The sequence below is a fragment of the Bactrocera oleae genome, chromosome 5 (genome assembly GCF_042242935.1).
Source record: "Bactrocera oleae isolate idBacOlea1 chromosome 5, idBacOlea1, whole genome shotgun sequence".
NCBI lineage: Eukaryota > Metazoa > Arthropoda > Insecta > Diptera > Tephritidae > Bactrocera > Bactrocera oleae.
This window is the reverse complement of record NC_091539.1, coordinates 35,393,878-35,417,711: the sequence shown is the minus strand read 5'-3', so window position 1 is coordinate 35,417,711 and position 23,834 is coordinate 35,393,878.

The window sequence follows — 23,834 nt, the reverse complement described above, 5'->3', positions numbered from 1 at the left end:
GATACATAAGAACCTCCTCACTTCTGACACGTCGTTATCGATGTGTGTGGTCTGGAGTTGCTCTGATGGAAATGAATCCCTGTCAATCAAACACATAGAAAAACCTTTTTGACTGTCAATCTTGGTTTGGCCACCGTTTGCGGCGGCTCACCTCGATTCGACCATGCCTATTTTTACTACACGTTTTCGGAAGTTACCCACTTTTCATCACCAGCACCCATCCGATTCAGCAATTCGCTAATGGAAATTTGGTCTTTGAAGTTTTTTTGTGTTAACTCGTGTGGCACCCATACATCGAGTCATATTTAAATGGTTTGCAACGATGTTTTGCACAATGTTTATCGATATTTAGACATCACAATTACCGTAACGGAATCGAGGAAAACTAAATTGCGCGCGAATCGCTTGTTTCTCACTTTTACTTTTATAGAAGATAAACTGTAAAATATTATTTTTTGTGTTGTTGCTCCGAGAATAGTTTTAGTTCGAAATAATATATTTATAAAGGCATATTGCTTTACCCGATCGCATTTAAACAATGCGAGATTCAGATTATAAAAAAATACGATTTGTTAGAAAAATATTGGATTACTTTTACTAGATCTCTATTTCATTTATAGTAATTGAACCATGTTTTATATACAAGCCGAACCGAAAATTTTTTGGGAATTTCCAAAAACAATTTTATATTTGTGACGTAGACCTTTATAAATTTTTTAAGTGCTCTTGTTTTTTTTTTTTTGCCTAAAGTGACCCTTTGTGGTATTAAAGAAGACAATTAACATCAATAATTTTGATTAGTAATGATCTTCACCTGCACTCATTGTTTGCTAAGGTTTCAAAATCGTTTATATATGAGTGGCTGGTTTAATCTGAAAAAAATTACTACTCCCTCTAATTCAAAAAATTCAAATATCTTGATCTGTGAACATACTTGATAAAATATTTATTATACAGATATGTCATATGACCCGAACTGACAAAAAAAAACAATATTTTGACTTATTTTAATACAAATCTTTAATATAGTTGATAGGCTCCTTAGCCAATACAAGGATGCCCTGAACAATTTACGCGGTAGCACAAGAAACTGGAATGTATCTAAACTAAATAGCGAGGCACTCATCTCAGAAATTGATAAGCATGACCTCCCAAAATACGACATAGGCGACGTAAGAGAAAACGTACAGAAGAGTACAGAGGCTAATCACCCAAGCATGTAGTAAAGGAATGCCTCGGAGCCAAAGCAGGAGACAAAAACGCGCTGCATACTGGTGGACAGAGAACATTGCTCACTTAAGAAGAGCGTACCTTCACCTAAGACGGGTCTACACAAGAAACAGACGAAGAGGTAATGCAACAACAGAAATGTACAATCTCCACGCCGCGAAGAGGGAACTAAAGCGGGCTATCGAAATTAGCAAAAAAGCAAAATGGGAAGAGCTTCGGAATGACCTAAACATAAACCCGTGGGGTCTAGGGTATAAAGTCGTTATGAAAAAACTAGGTGGTCGGGCCTCACCCTCCCAACTGAACGCATATAAAATGGATAAAATCGTCAATGCCTTACTTCCCATACATTAAACAAGAGCCGAGAAAATAAGACCGACGGAACCACCCAACGACGCACCCCTCTTCACCATCAATTTATTGTTATAATTATTATTTATTCAAGAGTTGCAATCAGCGGCAAAAAAAATTAAACCCAACAAAGCACCCGAACCAGACGGAATACCAACAGAGGTACTAAAAATAATCGACGAAAGCCGCCCAAATGTGCTACTCGGACTGTTTAATACCTGTCTCAAAGCCGGCGTATTCCCAGAAATTTGGAAAAAACAACAGCTCGTGTTAATCAGTAAAGGAAAAGGTGATCCAGATAGTCCATCAGCATACCGGCCTCATTGCATGCTTGACACAGCCGGTAAGCTTCTCGAGAGAATGCTGAAAGCGAGGATAGAAGAACCAATCACGACGGCAGGCGGCTTATCACCGAAACAATACGGTTTCAGACCGGGTAAATCAACGCTGGGGGCTATTGAGAATGTCGTGAGGAGCGTAGAAGTCCTCGCACAGAGGAAGCAATAAACTCAGACGAGTTGTTCTACTCGCCACCCTTGACGTTCGGAACGCTTTCAATAGCGCTCGATGGGAAAACATGATTGAAGCATTTGAAGAAAAATTTAAAATACCCGCATATCTCAGCATAATGGTGAGGAGCTATTTGGAAGACAGCGTTTTGCTGTATAAAACCTCTGAAGGACCACGACACTTGAAGGTCACGTCCGGAGCTGCGCAGGGATCAATCCCCGGCCCAGACCTCTGGAACGTCAGTTACGACGGCATATTAAGCCTCGATATGCCCGACGATACTTATCTTGTTGGCTACGCAGATGACATCGCCGCGATAATCACTGCGAGAGACACCGAAGATGCGCGCAGGAAGTTAAACCAGGTGATGAGCAGAGCACAAATGTGGCTTTATGCGAAAGGTCTCAAACTTGCCACTGAAAAAACCGACCTGGTACTGCTAACAAAGAAGCATATTCCGACTATAGTAGACATGAGGACAACAACAGAAACAGAAAGGACACTAAAGGTTGTCAACTACCTGGGGGTAAGAATAGATTCCAGGCTTACCTACTGGGCACAAATTCAACACGCTGCGAAATAAGCGTCCATAATAACTAGCCAACTGAGCAGGCTGATGTCTAATATCGAAGGACCCAGACAGGAAAAACGGAAGCTTTTGATGTCGACAACACTAAATGTCTTGCTCTACGGAGCAGAGTTATGGGCGCAAATCCCTCGAAAAAGTGTATCGTACAGCTGCTCTAAGAGTAGCATCGGCATATCGTACAATCTCGGGCGAAGCTGTATATGTAATAAGCGGAAACACACCCATCGACTTATTAGCATTTGAACGAAAGAAAATGTGGACGTTGAAGAAACAAGGAACATATGCTGCCGCTACAAAAGAGGAAATAAAGAGCGACACCTTGGAACAATGGCAAGCTCGATTGGAGCAAGGACGCCACGGTAGATGGACGGCCAGGCTAATCCAAAACATTAAAGAATGGTCTTACAGGGAACATGGTGAGGTGGATTTCTACACACAGATGCTATCCGGGCATGGATAGAAAGTATCTATATAAAATGGGGAAAGTCGAAGAGCCGTCCTGTATATACAACGACGCGATCGAGGACGACGCTGAACACACATTTTTCAAATGCGCACGCTGGCAAACGCAGCGAAATAGGCTCTACACTTTGGTCGGCACCCTGTACTACTACGGATTAAAAAAAGGGGCCTGGACGCAGGTAATGACATGTAAGTCTTAAGACGAGAAATATGGAACGCCACCCTGAAGTAATGCGAAAGCGGTTCCAGGGTGGGCGACGGTTTCCTAGAGGAGAGTTTTTTAGTGACCTGCAAGTGGCACATACCATTGCTGTTACTACACAATAACGATGCGGAAGACATTTTTCTCAACCTCCCCCGAAAAAAAAAAAAAATACAAGGATGCCTATGTTCCGGCTAATTTTTGGAGCGCCATGCGCTAGATATGGTGAATAATTCATAAACTCACGTCTCGTCACCAGTAATGAGGCGTTTGATGAATGTGGGGTTCTCAGCTACGTAGTCTATCATCTCATTTGCGACCTCGACGTTGTTTTTACAGGTCTTTCAAAAGGAGCTAGCGTTGACACGCTTCATACTTAAAGCCGTACCTAAAATGTGTTGAGTCAATCCATAAGATCCAACACGACCATTTCCAAACACTGTTTCTTGAACCTATTCGATGTTATCGTCATTAACAGAGGTGGATGGGCGACTCACATAAGGGAAAGTTTTCGATAACTTCACAACCTTCATTAAATACTTTATGCTACTCAAATACTTAAAACTATTCGTAACAAAGTAGTCAAACAAGCAATTGCCAAACAGACACTAATTAAATTATGGAGAACACACTTCACATAAACATCAAGAAGGTTGTACCAATCTAAGAAAAAAATGTTTATCGATTCGGTTTGCGCGTGCAGTTTTAATGAACTAGTCCGGTTCAAATTTGATCAGATGGTATACATTTGTCTGAGACTACATATGTTGATCTTTGTACTGATATTGTATAAATTCTTTACATATACCACTGAATCCATTATCATTTACCTCTATTACCAATTCATAACACGTCAATTAGATATTTATTGTAAAAGATTAAAATTAAACTTCATTTGAAATCTTGTGCGGTTTTACAGTAAACTTTCGGAGTTAAAATTTTAGTTTTCAAATAACCATAATTTTTGGTCTGACGAAGTTTCCAAACTAGTTTTTTATTTCATTTGCTAATCACTACTTACTGAGCCATCAGTATTAATTGCCTTAATGAATATAAATTACATCAACTATCCTTAACATTGGTGAAAATGGATATCCACGCAATTAAACCCTTGAGGATGAAGGACATGCACATATTTTTGTTTTCCCCTTTTATAATCAACATTATAAATGATTATTTTTTATATGCAAACCATAATTTTCCATGTTTAGCCTCAATTATTAAAATCTACAGAGTAAAGTTTCAAAATAATCTCACTATAAAAAATAGTTCTAAACAGCGAAGTTTGCTGCTTCAATTTTGTCGACATTTTTCCATATGTCTCGTTAAATATTTATATATTTTCTGTATATAACAGTCCCACTTATCGTTCACTAACTAACTAACATTATTATCTACTGCTTATGTACAGTTATGTACTGCAAAAGAGATAGGTATGTACATAAGTACATTTATTTGGGCGGAGCCTCGTTTAACGAATGGCGACGCCTACACGATGCTTTGTTGTTGCTGAAGCTAAAGTGTAACATGAGTACCTAGTAAAAGCTTTCAAGCGTAGGCGGAGCTTTTGAATGCGAGCATATAGGTTTGCAAGGAAAACTTTCATACATACATACGAATACATTTATGGAGGTGTGTGGGTAATTGTAACAAGATAAAACATTCGTAGATGGATACAATTTATGTGTTAGAAGTAAAAAATATATATAATGAGAGAATAATGGGTAAAACATAGAGCATACAAATAAAATTTCTGTGGGTGTGGTGTATGGTGTATATGGGGAAACATAAGCACCTAACTAATACTAACACATAGCTTACATATTTGTGCAATTGCTTACATTTTATAAATATGTCTGTGCAAAGGTATGACATCATTTATTATTTGCTACTTTTGAGCTTACTCTTTCGTGGTTGCGTATACGCCCTGTTGAACAAAGAAGTATGAAAACATTATAAATGACTCTTATGTGTAATTCTGCTTGAGTAATGCATTTTACTTGGGACATATTTAAATTCGTCAAAGGAGCATAAATTAATGCTAATTTGTTTTGTAAATTTATTTGAAATAGTGAATGCCTTAGCAAATTATATGTATCAAATTATAATTAAAACTTATTTCTTTGAACTCTTAGCTTCATTGACCTCTTAGTAAATATATTTAACACTAAATATATTATATTATATATTTGTATTTGTATATAAAAAATTTATTCTCTTTCGTTGAATTCCTAGGACTAGAGTAGGAGAGCTAATAAAAAGCTTGTTCGAATACAGAATTAACCCAAGACTAAGCTTTAAATCCAAATAGTTTATTTCCAAAAGATCGATTGAAAACTCTAAAATCCGACGGCATTCACAAGAAATCACGTTAGTTAGTTGGGTTCTCATTTTTTATAACGTGCAACCATGTAAATATTTCACATACGATATAAATATAAATAATTGAACTATTCCGTAAGTAACCTTAGGGAGCCTGCAGAGTGGACGAAGCAATGCGCAAAACTGGCGAATGCGAGTAACAAGCTTCAAAACTGTGTGCGTACATTTGTATACGAAATCGCACAATCAGCACAGAGTGTAAGCTGACCGACGGACAACGTCTTGAATCTTTACACAGATGGTGAAATTCGCCACGTTCTTCCTGTTTCGTATTTGTCGAGGTTTTGCATACTCTTTTTTAATATTTACCACTGAGCTGGAGACAAAATATTATTTATCGTAGAAATCCATGTATTCTCTTTTCACTTGCATTAAAGCAAAAAAAAATGGCCACATTAAAAAGCAATATATACGAGCATAATAGCAATATTATGCGCGGAATTCAGCGCTAAATCTCGTATTCACTCGCGATAACTAAAAACGATCAGCGTTTATCGAAATCAGCTCAATGCACGGCTCGACTTTCAGCGTCCACTCTGCAAGCACCCTTAGTATAGGGTGGACTTAAATTTATGTCTTATAATTGGGAGAAAACTACTTCAGAAATTCAACAAAGCAAACTGCTTCAGATCAAGGTAAGGCTTTAAGGAACCCAGAAAAAATTGGTGAAAGGTGGACGAAATTTAAATACTTCCTGTCCTCTAAGCCTCTACTTGATAAACAGAATGCTAGAGAGGTCTGCAATTTGTACCAACAATAAATGGACATGAAGTGAGCAAAACTACTAGTATTGAAAATATATAAGTGTTCACTTTGGCCTCAACTTTTATTATTAAATTGTATTTTTTGAGTATAAATGAGCAGTTATTTTTTCTAACTTCTTATTCACTCGGTGGAATAAGAATTTAAAAGGTATTATTCAAACTTTTCAAATAAATCTTCTTTTGGTTCAGACCCACAAGAACTATTCAACAAGAACTCAGCAACCAAATTTAGTGCATTCGTATATTACGGTGTGAAAATGAGGGAATCGGACTACAATCTGCTTCCTATGTAACACCAGTTTTTAATCGATCTGATTATTTCACTTTACAGTATACAAATCAAACATCAATGAAGTCATCGGAACAAAACTTTGCACAGTTAGCCTTCAAGATATATAAAATGGTCGAAATTAGACCATACATTTTCAAGTCCCAGATACCGAATATATCCTCAGTACCTACATCTGACTCTATATCGAAATTATTCGTCAATTTCTGCGATATATTAACAAAATTCAGAGAGCATCTTTTCCTGATAATACCTAATGTACCCTGGTGTCAAAAGTGTGTAAAATTGGGCCAATAGTTCTCCTAGCCCCATGTACGTAATACAACAATTTTCGTACTTCGGGTTGACCAGCGGAGCATCTGAAAATATATCCTCGACTTTGATCTATGAAAATTTCGAGAATATAAACGACCATTATTGCCATTTTATCAGCATGACAATGAACTAATCTGAACAGAGTTTAAACAAATTATCTAAATAATTTCGATTCAAGTTATCCACTTTAGGGAGAGGCGTAAATAGGAACATTATGTATTTGTATTCCAAACAACGTATTGCCTTATATGTCATGCATTCTAAAATTATTAAGCAAAATACCATTATTATTTTGTCGTATATTTTATTTTCCAAAAAAATACATTTAAATAAATAAATAAATCCAATTGTCAAAACACTGCACGTGCCAGCAACAACAATGCTAAAACAATTTCGAGAAACACAAGAATCTTTAAGACTCAGGCAACTATGATAAAGCGACTATGACAGCAATGACTGAAAATGTCTGCAACCAACATGAATGATTTAATAAACAAATAAAGCAAATAAACACATCCATTAAATATGACTATATATGTATGTATATAACATATAGCACTTGCACGCACACATACAAACCCACTTGTGAACTAAGTACTTGCAAGTCACATTATGACTTAAACGCCACAAGAACAAGAACAAAAGCGCTTAGGCCGACCACAAGATGCCTCCGCAATCAAGTGAGACTACATCATTCTTAAACTCAAACAACAAACTTACAATACCCACCTACACACATACTCACATACAATGCCGGTATAAGTTGAAGCACACATCAAGAGAAGACAACTGACAAAGCAAACATTGCCGGCTTCACTTGGCCAAGAATAATCGGAATGTCAGGCTTGAATGACTGAAGTACTGTAGGAAACACAAACGGATTCCCACATACCTTTTATATACAAACATATGTACTTATGGGGCTATACATATGTGCTATGATGACTTATTTTCTGCTTCTGATGACATCGTCATCGTCTTGTTGAAGTCTTCTTGTGCTCGCACAAGATTTTCCTGTTGCACAACGCCAACAACTGTTGCACAAGACTGAAATTATTTGCTAATATATTTATATGTATATACTAATATTGATACATATGTACATATGTATATGAAGTACTGGGCATCCTAAGAAACCTGCAAAACTAAAATGACTTGAACCCATTATTATTCACATAGTATATAAGTGAATTGAGTTGATTGTGATGTCGATTATGACCTGTATATGAGGTGTTTATTATATTAAATGACAATTGAGAAAATAAATTGTGACGCATTCCTAATTTCCATGCGGTACTTTACTGATCACGACAACTCTGATCTTTAAAATAATTTCTTTACCATTACTTTATTTATTGAATCTGCTATTTTTTATAGCCTAACAATAAGTAGTAAAATCCTAATTCCATTTAAAACTAAACAAGCTCAAGGTTGTGACGTTGTGAAGGTTGCTTTGGCAGAACTCTTCATTTTAAGCGCATTTGATTATAGCAAGGCATTAGCTAATAAATTTGGATGTTCCCAGAATTTAAGATCGTATTTCTTTCTGCTGTCCTCTACTTCCTTCTTTACCATAGGAATACCAAGATCTTTGCGAATGTTTTACAGTTGAATACTACAAGTGTACATCCAAATCGGCTTTATCACCGCGTTTTGTAGCAGAACTTTGTTGTCAAGGCTAAGTATAGAAGTTTTATTTAAAAGCCAGTTTAAATTTGCTGCTGTTATTTTCATGTTCAAGGAGAGCATTACTATAGCAATATTTTATAGCTCTATTAGCATTTTTAGAGTAATTTTAGCATGTCCTGGCGACTTTTTTGGATACATTTATTTTAAGAACTTTTTAATTTCACCACTAGAAGTCTTAATAGGCCAGAGCGCCTCGTTAGCGGTGTTGGGCAAAATTGGCAGCTTAAAATCGTTTTTTTTTCTTTTCCTCTTCGCTTCGAGCCCAATTTCCAAGGGCTTAATGTGTTTTGCACTTTCTAAAGAGAGTTCTGTTTTTTTTTTTTTGTTGAATTTGGACTCAATTTTGTAGTTTTCAATATTTTATTCTTCCACACACTTAAGCGCTTTTCTTAATTTACATACAGATTTTAATGACAGCTGAACCAAAAGGGAGCGATTTACCTGCCATTCACATCTACCTTGCCTTTTTTCCGTTACAAGCTTTTCTATTTCAACATTTGTGTGTACTAATATATTTTTTGTATCATAACCAATTCGTTTTATGGGATGTTAGAGATACATGATCCCATAATGGAAACCTCCGAGGTAGCAAACTGATGTGACAACTCAATGTGAAGGATAGGGTGAAAAAACTTTCTACCCATGTGGGAAGATACTAGAGTCAATATTGTATACATTGGTGTTTTACAGCGCTATGTAAGCCAATCTTACTTTGCGGTGCTTTGGTGTGGTGGCTGCCAGTAAAATATCGAATACAACGGCTCACTGCTCTCTGCGTAACGGGTGCACTGAAAAACATTCCAACGGCTGATGGAGTGGACGCCGGGATCTATTGTGCGGAGCTCGATCTTAGGCGACCTTTCAAGCTGCCGGAATATTTCAGTATCTTCTGTGCAGAAGTCTTTGTGGTCAGGAAAGCTGCTGAGAATAAAAATTAAATAAAGCTATTTTGTTTTGGCCTCTAAAGATCCGGCCTCCTTAAGTGCAATTCAAATAAGTTTTTGTGTCATGATCGCTGACGCAGCATAAATCCACTGTTACACTCCAGATACCAATGCAGTCGAAATAGTGGACTTCCCCCGGAAATCCTGCTCCGAACAAGGTGAAGCCTATGCTATAACCCAAAAAAGTGCCTCCTTTGCAGACTTTCAGAAAATATACTTTTTCAAAATTTTTGTTTTGCCTCCCTAGGCCAAGTATTTGTCAAACCTCCTCATAGATTTATGCCATATAAAAAAATTCGCTGAAGAAACTAACGACCGCTCTGTGGTGATCCAATAAGTATAGTAATTTCGATAGAACCTTGTGCCATCCTCATCTGTATCATTTAACTTAACCCTGATTTCGAAGTCTTATAGAAGTACTGGTAATGGTCAAAATCCGCTGAGTAATATATACATATATAGTACCATTTTAAGTTCTGATATCTATAGTGATCAGTTATAATAAATTACGGGAAAAAGGATTTTTTACTGAAATTCCGAAGTTAACTTTTCATTCACTAATGAGAACCTTTAAGCAAAATCATAGACTCTATTATGTATATATTAGTCTTTATTATTATTATTATTATACGCTGAATAGCATCACCCAGCAGGAAACGTAGGAGGCCCTATAAAACTATATTTGTTATCAAAAAGCTCCACATAAAATTAGTTAACTATTAGGGGTGGATTTATAACTCCCTTGCCCCCTACTTGGAAAACAATGTCTTTCTAATCGGTGTATTGGAGTACGTATTATAATAAATTTATCATAAATTCTTCATTTAATTAAAGAAATACTAACAAACGTAATTGTCTTTTGCAGCGAAGCGCGTAATAAAAAATAAATAACATTTATCTAAACAAACTCCGCTTCTTCACCCCCTACACGTGTTCATGTGCCACAATTAAACACGCACAGAGGATATGTATGTATGTATGTTCACATAAAATACCATAATGCAAATGAGACCACTGAAATCGGTGGTGGATTTTTAACTGTCAAAGCATTGATTGTGCAAATGAAAATGTTGCTCGCGTCGAATTAACCCCTTCGGTGTGTCGCAGCAGATCACTGTATGCCCCAAGCGACCTGCACATTCAGGCAATCGACATACCTACGAATATATAGATACGAGTATGTATGTGGGCTAAGCTGTGTAAGTCAGATTAAGCTGATTGCGAGGTAGGCTAGTAATCTCCTTTGGAAAATCTCTGCCATACGACGCAAATTAATGAAGAAATAAAAGCACTGGAAAAACAGGTTAGATTGCATTCGCTGGCTGGCGGTGGTGGTGGTGCTGTCAGTCTACTCATTTCTTCTTTCTCGTTTTTTTTCGGATTACATTAAATTTCAAAAGCCACATGATGACTCTCTAGGGTACAATAAAAATCGAATTAATAAGGAAATTCAGGTTAAATGAACGCTACAAATGTCGCTTTAGCTGGCGGCATGAAAATTATACGAAATGAACCAATCTGGTGGAGAATATTACCGCTTAAGAATCTTTATACAAATTTTTATTTATATGTGAAAATGTGATTAATATGAGGAAATTAACTCAATTATCTATAAATGTTGTAAAAAAAATGGCATTAAAATTGCTCCCACAATTGAAAAGTACCCAACAATTTTTCTTTTTGCTTTTGTGATGGGTCAGCTTGTAGGTAATTAAAAGATTTGAGTGTTTCTGACACTGCTACGCCACAGGTGCCTGCTATGATGGCCTTAAAAACTCACACACAAAAAGGCTATGATCTATGATATCATTTTCATTTAAATATAGAAATAAATATGTATATGTACAGATATACAAATAGTCTCTACATAGATATGATTGTACTCGTGTGAATGTTCACTGATGGTCACAAATGTGGTTGCAAACATCCTGCATGCAGAGATAACGGCTCCTAATATAAGTAAATTATGACAAATGTCCTTGACAGCCCCTCAAACCGCTGTCAAAGAGACAAAGGTATGAATAGGCAAATTTTATAAAGGGTTTACCAAGTTGAACGTTTGAATAATTGAAATAAGTAAAATTTAATTAGAATTCACTAAATGTGTATGAAGACACATATGGTTATAATAGGTGTATTTTTGGAACATAGCTGCATAAGAACGCTTTTATGTGGTTAAATTTCCTTTTACTTTTTTTGCACGCAGTTTTGTTTTATACCATATACTATCTGTGAAATAGAATAAGAAAGCACGGCATAAAACTAACAGAAAATGAAAAATGAAAATACTTAGTGCATTAGATTATTTGGTAAGCATAATAAATATTATTGTAAAATACATAGTTGGGGAATAAGGGAAAAATATATAACATCTGATCAAAATTGACCCGGACTGGAAAAAGAAACAATATTTTCATATATTTTAATAAAAATCTTTATTATAGCCTTCATCATAGTCGTATGAGCCAATACAAGCATGCCAATGCTTAATACAATTTTCCATACACTTTTTATTAGCCTAAGCTGGGATAGCCTTCAGTGCCTAGACGTTATATTCATAAACTCGTGTCTCGGTTTCGCTAATGATACTTTTGATGAACGGAATCTACGTTGCCAGTCATCTCTTTTTCGGCCTCTACTCGATGTCGTTTTTCCAAAAGATTCGGTACCTAAGGTACTAGTCTAGTATTGACACGCTTCATACCAAAAACATTAACCAAACCATGTTGAGTCGATCCATAACAGATGTTAAGTTCTTCTGTTATTTGAGGTCCATGGTAAAAATCGACAGACAAATGGTTCGCTTCGTAAGAAAACAGCTGGGAATCATACACTAATTGACATTTGGAGATTAAACTTAACGAGAACATAAAAAAAAGGTTATATCATTCTTTTTTTTCGAAACGTTTTGCGCACAAAGTGGTTCATTTAACCAGTCCGCGTCAGAATTATTCAGCGCGTACGGCATGCTTGTTAGTCGGCAACCTAAAGTCTCTGCGGTCCACTCGATTTGTGAGCAACGAGGATAAGCAATGTATTATTATCTCTATTTAAAAGTTTTAACTTCTTAGAACTTCTCAAAAATTCCGGCGACCATTTGGAATTACAGTTTTAAGCCAGAAAATAGGTTTAAAACACGGCTAATAAAAACGAGAAGAAAAGCAGTAGGGTCGAGCAGTAGAGCTTTTAGTTACATACCAAAGGTACATTTGTTCAAAATTTCTCTTAAATATATTGTATATTTATTTAGGGAGACTTCTCAGTATGTTCAGCATAAGATCTTTCTAAAATATCAGATTCTTTCATTGATATGTTTGTATTTAGTTGTTAGATTCAAGTCAAGTCTTCGAAAATCTGACCCAACCGAAATATGAAACTAGCGGTCAAGAGACATGCAAAAAAAATTATATTTCTTCCACTGCGCCACACAATTTATCTATGATGAACCAGAAATCACAAATGCTTAACTCTTAACTTAAAGTGAAGTAAACATTTCAATGCTATTTTGTATTTAAGTCCCTCTAATTGCAACGGTATATTTTTTTATATTTGGCACGGAGTAATATATAGTGCACAACCTACTTAATGCTTCAGCAGTGGAAAAAATTCAAATTATTCATATATTATTATTTACCATGTTTCTAATGGGTTGGCGGGGTACTGTAATGAATGAATGTAATTAAATACACCCTTACTTGATCGATCTAAGCCCAACACTGAGAAATCCTCACACACTTTTCAATATTAAAGGTCGTGAAATTATAAAAATATGTCGACGGTTTCAATATTGATATCTATTACTATTCCATTGTGCTTAACTCACTCATAACACCACTTCTGGGATTTAATTTTTTGATAAAGACTTTATTATTTAAATATATAATTATATTTTTTATCTCAAATAATCGCATCTGACTCCTTATCAACTCTCCAAAAACATCGTACATTTTTTCATAATTCAATACAACAACCGCATTCTACAATATAATACACTTTTTTTTCTCAAGGACGATCCAAAACTGTGGTAAATTAATAAGGAAATCAGTAAAAATGTCTGCTCAGTTTCTAATTCAAGGCCATTGATTTTTACATCAACTTATACTTTAATTAAGCTTCGATCTTCCCGTGGAACACCCTAATTCGGTATATACCATATGTAGGTATGTGTTAAATCCATCAGTGTTGAAGATGCGACACTAAATCCGTGCCTAAATTGGTGCGAGCTTTTCCGAGCTTAGGTATGTATGTACATATATATATTTATGTATATATACATCTGTATATGACAGCTGTAACTAACAGCAACAAATGAGTTTACACATTTAAACATGCGTATAGAGTAAAACAAATTAGCCATTTAACACAGCAGAAGCAGCAACAACAACGAAAAGTACAATAACACGTTATATGACGACACAAATGACCATAACACGATAACATGTTATGTTGCAGCAAGTGTTGCCAAAATACCGGATTCATGTCGTGTTGTTTTTGTTGTTGTTGCTCGCATAACTGCTGTTTGGCTTGTGTTATTACAAATTTGCAAGGCTCGTTAAGTGGCAAGGACTGTGTAGCCTTTGGTCTATTTGTTGTTGTTGTAGTTGTAGCTGCTACTATATGTGCGCCTTTACGTGTATGTCTCTCTGCCACTCTGGTCAGCATCTGCGTAATTATTCAATTCAATTAATCCCTTTTACACCTTCATCACCGTTCCTCTTTACGTATACCCTCGTTCCAAGGGGCAAAAGTCCTTACGGCTTTAATTCTTCTTCATGTCACTTCGCAGAATCACGTTGTAACATCCTCGTAGTCATCTGGTTGTCTGCCTTGCTAACTGGTTGGATAACTGTCATTCGGGTCGGTTGACTGCCAGTAGCCATGTCCATCTCCGTTTCCGCTTCCGGTTATGAGTGTAGTATGGCATGTGCGCAAAGTTTGTGGGCAGGACATAAAAAGTTAAAAGTTAAGGTATTTACGGTTCTATTTATCTCACAAAACTAATGTCTACAATACATTTTTGTTGACCCTCTGTATTGCTTCGATTTTGTGGTGGATTTGGCCAACTTGTAAGAAAATAAGAGCGTTTAATTAATTTTTATTGAAAAATTAATAATAATAAAAGTAAGGAAGAGCTAATGCATGTAACCGAAAATTTTATACTCTCGCAAAGTCAAACGGTATACTCGTTTGAGATTTCTTTATATATTTTGCTTGATTTGCATACTGGATAAGAATCATATGAAATTTAAAATGGTGTTATATGGGAAATAGGCGTGGTTGCAATCAGATTTCGCCCATTTTTGCACTCTAACATAGGAATAGTAGCAACAGGTTGCGAGAGTATAATAACAAGAAAAAAACTTCGGCTGTATGGAAGCAACCTATAATATCTCTCGTAGGTGCACTTCTTAATTCTACTACATATATGGTATGTATAACTAAATCTGAAATCCTAAGCGGCCAACGGTTTGCATCCAACAGCAAACGTTTTGCTAAGTTTGTCTAGCCACATTATTAGATATAATTATTTATAACGGAAAACATCTTGATTTTGATGAGTCAGTTTGAATAGCGGCGATATGCTACAGTGTTCTGCTCTGAACAATATGTTTTATTGTAGCGATGCCTTGGACAATAATCCATGCCAAATTTTGTGAAAATATCTTATCAAATAAAAAGTTTTCCATACAAGGACTTGATTTTGATCTATCAATGTATATGGCAGCTATGTATATGCTATAGAGGTCCGATATCGTCGTTGCCGACAAATGAGCAACTTCTTAGGAGAAGAGAACGTGTGCAAAATTTCAGATCGATATCTTAATAACCAAAGACTAGTGTGCGTACATACATACATACGGACAGATATGGATAAATGACTGAGCTCGTCACGCTGATCATTTATATGCCATATGGACCTTAAAGCTCTCCGACGTTTTTTTGGAATCACAATCTTCGTGGCAATCTTAATGTACCCTGTCCAATTTGGGTTTATAAAAATATCCAAAGCAAATAAAAGAGAGCAAATTATCTTTTATTATTAATTTGAAGAATTATTTGATAAATGGATCATTTCAGTCGATCAGTACAGATCCTTCAGACATGAAAAATATCATTAAGAACACTCTTAACATATATATATTTAAAGGAAGACTACAACTTGTCATCATTATCTCAAAATAGCAAAACACGAAAATTCCCCTCTAAGTAATATCGCGAAAGAAAACACTTTCCTCGTCTCTTAAGAGTTATACATTGACACTATCTTTTAAGTCAAATTTGGTTTTCTGTATATTTTATTCTTCTCGAAACATTCACTCCGAGAAGCGTATCACGAGTCGATTAAAAATGTATAAAGAAAATAACTGAAAGAACTGAAAGCTACGCCGAGATTGAATTGAGTTATGCTTTGATTGACGAAATAGGTAAATTTTAAAGAAACATATAATATATAAAAAATTGTACTTGCTGTATTATATGCAATAGAATAGATATGATTGGTTGCATCAAATTCGCATCGTTGTTCTATTTGACAGTTTGGTAACTTAAAATGCTATTTATTTTATGTGTAATACTTAAATAAGTATATTATAAACCGTCAGTGAGATAACTATTAAACTTGGAGACTAATTGACTTTCAAACAGTTTAATAGATATTATTACTTCACCGAAATTCACTTTAATAATCATTACGATATAGTATTTGGTTTATTTTTAAAAACAGGGCCGAACTTCTCCTCACATCTGTTAAAATTTTTTTTATATACTAGTTTAGGTTAGGTTCGGAGGGAACCTATTCGACAGATATCACGACTACTTCATTTGAATATATGAAACATCGGCCTTTGTGATGCCAGATCTCATAGGTTGGATCGCGAAATGTTCAAGCATCGTCAAAGTGCTTTGCGCCCATGTTTTAACCTCAGTCTCAGGAAAGCTGAACAGTCAAGAAGAAAGTATCGAGATATTTCCACCTCCAACTTTAACAATTGGCCTTCGTCCATGTTTTTAGCCTCACTGTACTGAACTTTGCTCAGAATATTTAGTTCATTGAACTACTGGCAGTACCAGCGCTCATCGAAATCATACGAGGCTCGATTCGAATGCTAGACTACAAGAAATAACGGCGTCATGTTAGTCGTCTGACGATATTATGGTAATAGTTGGCTCTAATCGCTTATGAGTAAAACATAATATGAGTGAAGGACTCAATGATTCCAGTTTTCTCAAATCTTTCGAAAATACTTTTCATATAAACTGTCTCGGTTGTGAGTTTGTTTCAAGTTATGCTTTTCAATACATTTACTGCACATGATTCAACCACTGAAAGGTAAATGTAAAACAATACACTTTTTGTTTTAATATAATATTTGTTTTACTACTCTTCCGTATTCCTATTTATTAAAACATAGCCAATTTCATGTTTGCAAGCTTTATCTCTAAGAACCGTTATGGCAGCATGTACTTGTACACAGTTGTTTTATAATTTCATTTTAATTCACTTTTAAATATCCGCTCACATTTCACATCCGTTTCCGGTTGTCCCTTGTCAACTTTGTCCCAAATCAAATAAGCAACCGTAGAGGAGAGTTTGAAGAACTTTGCCCATAAGTAATTGTGCGTATTTATATATGTATGTATGTTTGCACATTCAATTACACGCTTTGTCTCCTGGTCAAACATTGCTAACGAACGGAAATAAAGGAAAGCGTGTTTGTTTGGAGTAAAACAACTGTCAGATTCCTTGCCAAAATGATAACTGATTAAGCGGCTTTCAAAAAACTATTGAAATACTTTTTCAAATGTGTGTGTATATGTGTATGTGTGCTTTTTTTCTGCAAAATGCTTATTATGTTCAGCTATCGTCTTATCATTTCCGCAATAAATTTACTTTTAGTTCACTTTTCAAATAAAAGCACACCACATTCTATATGGTACTTGGATATACACACTTTTCTTTATATGGAATAAAAAACCAAAAGAAACGTTAACTTCGGTTGAATCGCAGCTATAATACCCTTCACAAATACAAAAGATTTCTTACAAGAACTTTGATCGGTCAGTTTGCATGGCAGCTATATGCTATAGTGACTCAATCTAAACAATTTTCTTGGAGATTGCACTGTTGATTAGGATAATAATATATGCCAAATTTCATGAAGTTTTCCATACAAGCAGTTGATTTCGATCGTTTAGTTTGTATAGCAGCCATATGCTATAGTGGTCCGATATCTATCGCATATATACAGACGGACGGACTTACAAACGGACATGGCCAAATCAACTCAGTTCGTCACGCTGGTCATTTATATATGTATATACTTTTTGGGTGTTACAAACATTGCGACAAACTTAATACAACCTGTTAAGGGTATAAAAAACAAATCTCAAAATAAGCTTTTCCCCACCGTGCCACCCACCAGGCACACATCATAAATCAAAAATCAAAAATATAACAAATAGAAAATGCCTTCCTTATCCTCAATGTAGCACCAACAAAGAAAAATATACAAAACGATGCTTTGTGTAATGGCGCATGAATAACAAAAACGATATTAGACACACACACATGCATACATATTGCTATATGCATGCACATCCTTTGAGACTCACTCACATCCTTATTCGTCTATTGCGAGTGGCCAGCGCAAGCTGCGTCAAGCGGCCGAATACGTGCCACAAAAGCATGCAAATGTGACTACATTAGCTATTTCAACAACAACCACAGCGCACACCAAAAAAAACGGCAACAAAAAACTTCAGTGAAAACCGCAATAAACTTCTTTTTTATCTTTTGCTGTGTATTCCCCTCAACTCCCTTACCGGCAAGATGTCAAGCCTCAAACCTCGATCTGGTTCGTATGCCGTTACGTGAGCGTGTTAACCTTTGACTTGCAACAGCGCTCAATTCTCCAGCAAACTCTATAATTTATATATTCTTTTCTGCACATTTTCGCACGATTTTGACTCTTGTTTGCATTCGAATCGTTTGTCATTATTTAAATTCCACTGTGACAGTTATCGCTGGCATGCGCGCATCTTAAACGATATTATCAGCTGTCATGTCTTCATATCACTGGCAAATTCAAATACTCTCCAAAGCACTCATATGTGGAATTAAAATATTCGTGTGCTTGTTTTAATGCGTGTGTATGTGTTTGGGTATCAGCGAAGGGTGTTCTGACATATCTATGCCTACCGGGTTGCGTCCAGGGGGTAGATTAAATTAAATAGCTACTTCAACAGATCCAGTTGTGATAAATGATGTGTTGCGGTTATGCTAAAATGGTTCACATATATGAGTACACACATACACATATATATACATACCATATGTAGAAGGTAGTAGTTGTGGAAATAATATTAAAAATAGCCATTCTTATACTATCGTCTTATTTACTCTTTAAACCTTGTATGAAAACTATTTAAAAGTATTTTGTTGAAAACATATTTATGCAAAGAAATATTTGTGCATATTTGAAAATTGAGTTGAAATACGGCAACATATTTTGATATTATTGAACATTTATTTATATTATCAAAACTATTAATTCTCATCAGACCGCTAAGGTTAACTTAGGTCACCGTTTTCACAAGATTGGGTATACGTAACTGGAACTAAAACGGATTTATACCCACCGAAGGACTTTCAATTCGGTAACACTCCGAAAAATTATTATTGGAAGTGTGCCGCTACGACAATAATACTTTAGCCTTATCAATAATATATGGTCATATAGGGCCAAGTGATTGATTATTCGTATATCACATCTAATATAATATACTGATTTTTCTTTTTTATTATCTCTATGTCATTAATATTTCTCCACATTTCTCTTCACTTCAATGTTAAAATTAAAACAAAACTTTTCAAACAAATAATTACATAATTCCTTCATTGCTCGTAATATTCGACAGAAAATTAAGCACGGAAAAAATAGAACATTGCATTTTTATACTCTTGCAACATGTTACCACAGAGTATAATAGTTTTGTCTGTCCGTCCGTCTATCTGTGCAAACTGCAACTTGAGTAAAAATTGAGATATCGTAATGAGAGTTCGTTGATGGGCGTATTTTGACAACCGCCACGCCCACAAAACGCCATTAAACGAAAACCTATAAAGTGCCATAACTAAGCAACAAATTAAGAAATAGAACTTTAATTTGACACCGGGGATCGCAGTAAAAAGGATCATCTGTGGTAAAAAAAAAATTTGAAAAACTTAGCGTGGTCCGCCTTCTAAGAGGTTTAATGTACATATGTTCTAAGCTATTCAAGCTAAATCATCGTCTAAAGCGCGAAAAATCAGTAAAGAAATGCGTCAGATACATACAAATTTACACCCGAGATCATAAGATAGGGCTTTATAGGAGCCACTGTCAAAGTCCCATATTTAGGAGAAAAACTATATCTCGGGACCTACTAAACCGATTTCAACCGAATTCTCTTTAAAGTGTTCCAGCATATGACCAAGCATTATCCAAATCTGACCAAAACTGTTCAAGCCCCCAAGTATCGAGTATATGGATCCAGTTCCTATTGCGAATTTTTTATAGAATTCTTAGCTGATAATAAATTGGCCGTGTGCAAAATAGGATCAATAATTCCCTTAGTCCCCATACACGTAATAGAAAATTTTTCCAACTTCCGGATGACTTTATACCGCAAATATCGGTCAATATATGAGTTATTTTCATAAAATTGTAAGAACATGTTTTTTTAATAACCATTTATCTTTGAGCATATAATGGATAAAATCGGATGAAAACTTCCCCTAACCCCCATATACCCAATATCAGGATTATAAAACACCCAGATGATTTTGTGGGGTACCTTAATAAAACTAAGAGATCATCTTATTCTCTTAATAATATGTGGTAATAAGCTGTATTTATACTGAAAATTTATCTTAAGATTTGTTCACTCAAATTGCATACTTGGAACCATCTGCTCAATGTGTGGAATATTAGAGGTATAACTTTAATTGAAAATGCAGATGAAGAGTGTCAAGAATTTGATATATTCGCGCATTTCTTCAACTTCATGCATCAAATTAAAGAAAAAGGGGCTCATGGGCAAAGAAATACTTTAGTTTTACTTTAAATGATTATAAATATTATATATTAATATACTTTGGCATTAATCGCGGTCGTATGTGGAGTGAAGGAGTACAAGCTGTAAACTTTAACGCCTAAAATCTTAGTGTTGTTGAAAGTCAGAATTTTAACAACTTCGACTGCGATATTAAGAAAGAGCATGTACCCCTTCGTCCAGTTCGTGATGATCGCTATGAATTTAGTGTGAGAGAGTGTCAGCCCCTTAAGAAAAGAAGCAAAAAAGATCGGTGATATACTTATAGCTGTTTACTTTCGAACACATGCCATTGATTCCATTGCCTGACGTCAATATCGTACAATCATCTGCATATGAGGTGATGCAAATTTCATCGGTGATTGAGAGAGTTGCGAAACATAGAAGTTAAACTGTAGCGGGGAGAAAACATCACCCCGCATATTTACAAAATCGAAATATTTCTCCGGATCTCTCCCTGATTGTACACCTCAAACCACCACAGTTTACGTAGCTATTGTTCTTGTAGCAGCATAGTAAATACTATACATATTGTAATGTTTTGTATAATAGTACCGAGCCTATTGTCCTTGACAGGTATAAGTATGCATATCAGAATGGATGTGAGAACGGATTTGATTGTGTCGTCGAACTTGCCTCTGTACCACATATCAGGAATTACAAGTTAATCGGTTTTTAAAGTATTAACTTTCTTTGCTTTACTTTACTACCCTAAGTTACAAATTTTTTAACAAGTCACTACAATATACCGAACCTAGTAAAGAGGAAAGGCTTAAATTTTAAAATTCTAACATGAAATATTTACCATAGCTAATAAAGCTTTATCTGTATCTTTAGTGTATATCCATAGATCAAGCCTTCCCATAGGTTATGCTAAAAATAGTCAAAGAGAATTCTTTGCATTGGATTCAATCAGGGAGGCGTGATTTCTTAAGCGAGTTGTATCAAAAGCCAAGCTGTTTTGAATGTAAAGTATCAAATTAACTGATCATCTTGTCAATACATGCATGCCAATTGAACATTTCTTTGTTGGAAATACCATGAAATGAAGTATTCAACAATAACTTCGTGTGTTTTAAAATATTAAAGTAAATACATTTTAAAGAACATAATTTTCAATCTGCAAACCATTTATCATTGATTTAACGTCCTGTGAAAAGAAAATGTTGGACCTCCTTTGTGTTTGCGTCGGTATCCGGCATACGGAAAATGTTAGTTTCATCTTCTGTTACAATATTTTAAGTTTTAAAATATAAACTTCTTATAAACACCCTTGCAAGTATAAAAAATACTGACTTCTGTATCCCCTGATTACTTTAGTCTAGCCCGAATTTTACTGGAGAAAAATCGAATTTTTGAGATCTTAATATTTCTCTACTATTGACCATAGCTGACCGCTTCTGGATAATTCCTTTCTTCAGACTTCCAAATGTTGACAGTACAAGACCGAAATAAAAAGTTGGCTGTAATTGAGCAGCTTAATAATCCCAAATCCAACGATTCGCAATTGAAAACTCGGTACAACAGGTTTGTTTGCGTTACCTCGTATGACACCCATGCCTGGCTATTTGTGTAATGTTTAGCTCATGGGCAATCGGTATAGTACCTTCATGATGGTCGGACTTGATGATTACTATTATTTTATCGATTATCTCGACAATTCACCTTCCAAAGCGTAGTACAGCTTTGGCATCAAAATTGCTGAAACGGAATCGACGAAACCGAAATTGCGCGACATGGCTGTTAAGCTTCAGAATTTTAGTGGGCTTACGTTTTAATCTCTATCGAAGAGAAACTGTAAAATATGGCGTATTTTCTCTTCGCTGGTATCCATTTTTGAGACGCGCTCAAACAAGTATGAGTCAAGTACTCAGAAAACTATCCGAAAGGTTCTTTTTGTACGAAATACTATCTTTCCAATGCGTATAGCACTTGTATAACCCGAGATACAGTATAGTAATACATATATTGACAAAACGAGCTCGAAAACACTCAGCACAAAGACAGGAGCTAAGCTTAGTCTAAGTGCTAGGGCTGGCTAAGCATAGGTCCAGGAAGACAACAACACCTGCAGCAGCCGGAAACAAACCTGGTAGATTGCGGCAGTACGGCTACAAAGCTGCCATTACAGCGTCTACCAGGCAATGTTCTCTTTTTAAGGTCGATGACCCAGCGAAGACAAGGCATGTCGAGAAGCGTCGTACTACCTACCTGCTGAAAAGCGTGTAGCTGCACGCTTACAAATGAACTCCAGGATATCATTGATTGCGCGAAAGCGGTTCTACCCAATTATCATTGGTGTGCTAGATAAGGAAAATCCCGAAGGTATAATCCCCAGAACCTAATGGAAATGGATGCAAACGTGGCGTTGGGAGTGCTATTAAGTAATCCGGGTCCGCCACTGTCATGCAGAAATGCTGGCTGCTACCAGGGCCAGGGCAAAATGACAACTTGTGATGACGAGAGATCGGTCCAGCTTTATAAGGCAGCTCATCCGAGCCTGCTACTCAAATCTGCCAACTTCGAAGACCTCGCAGCATAGTCTGGCGTGGAGACTAAAACGGCCACGATGCAGACCCAATAGAGTGAGTTGGTTTCACAATGGGCCTCCTAAAGGCCTAGATGCGTCGTCAGACAGCCACTCTACCTACCTACCTAATCTAGTGAATGGAAAATAACTCCTTCTTGGTTCATGAGCCTGCTTCTTTACTAAACAAGTGCAAATTGGCATTTTACAAAATCCACTTGTGCGGCACGTACACCAATTTCAAATATTTATGAGGCTATATGGCGATTTAGTAGACTAACAGCATACTACAATGGTAACAGCAGCTCCCAGACAATTGCGTGAATGCAAAGCGGCTCATGGAAGGGATAAAAATATGCTGCCATGAAACCTAGAGCATTTCTACTTATTTACAGTAATACTTCTACCGTAACAAGAAACAGAAGGTGGTTATACTTGATATATGAACCGATTGTCAATAACATTTTCAAGAAAGATGAAACAGAA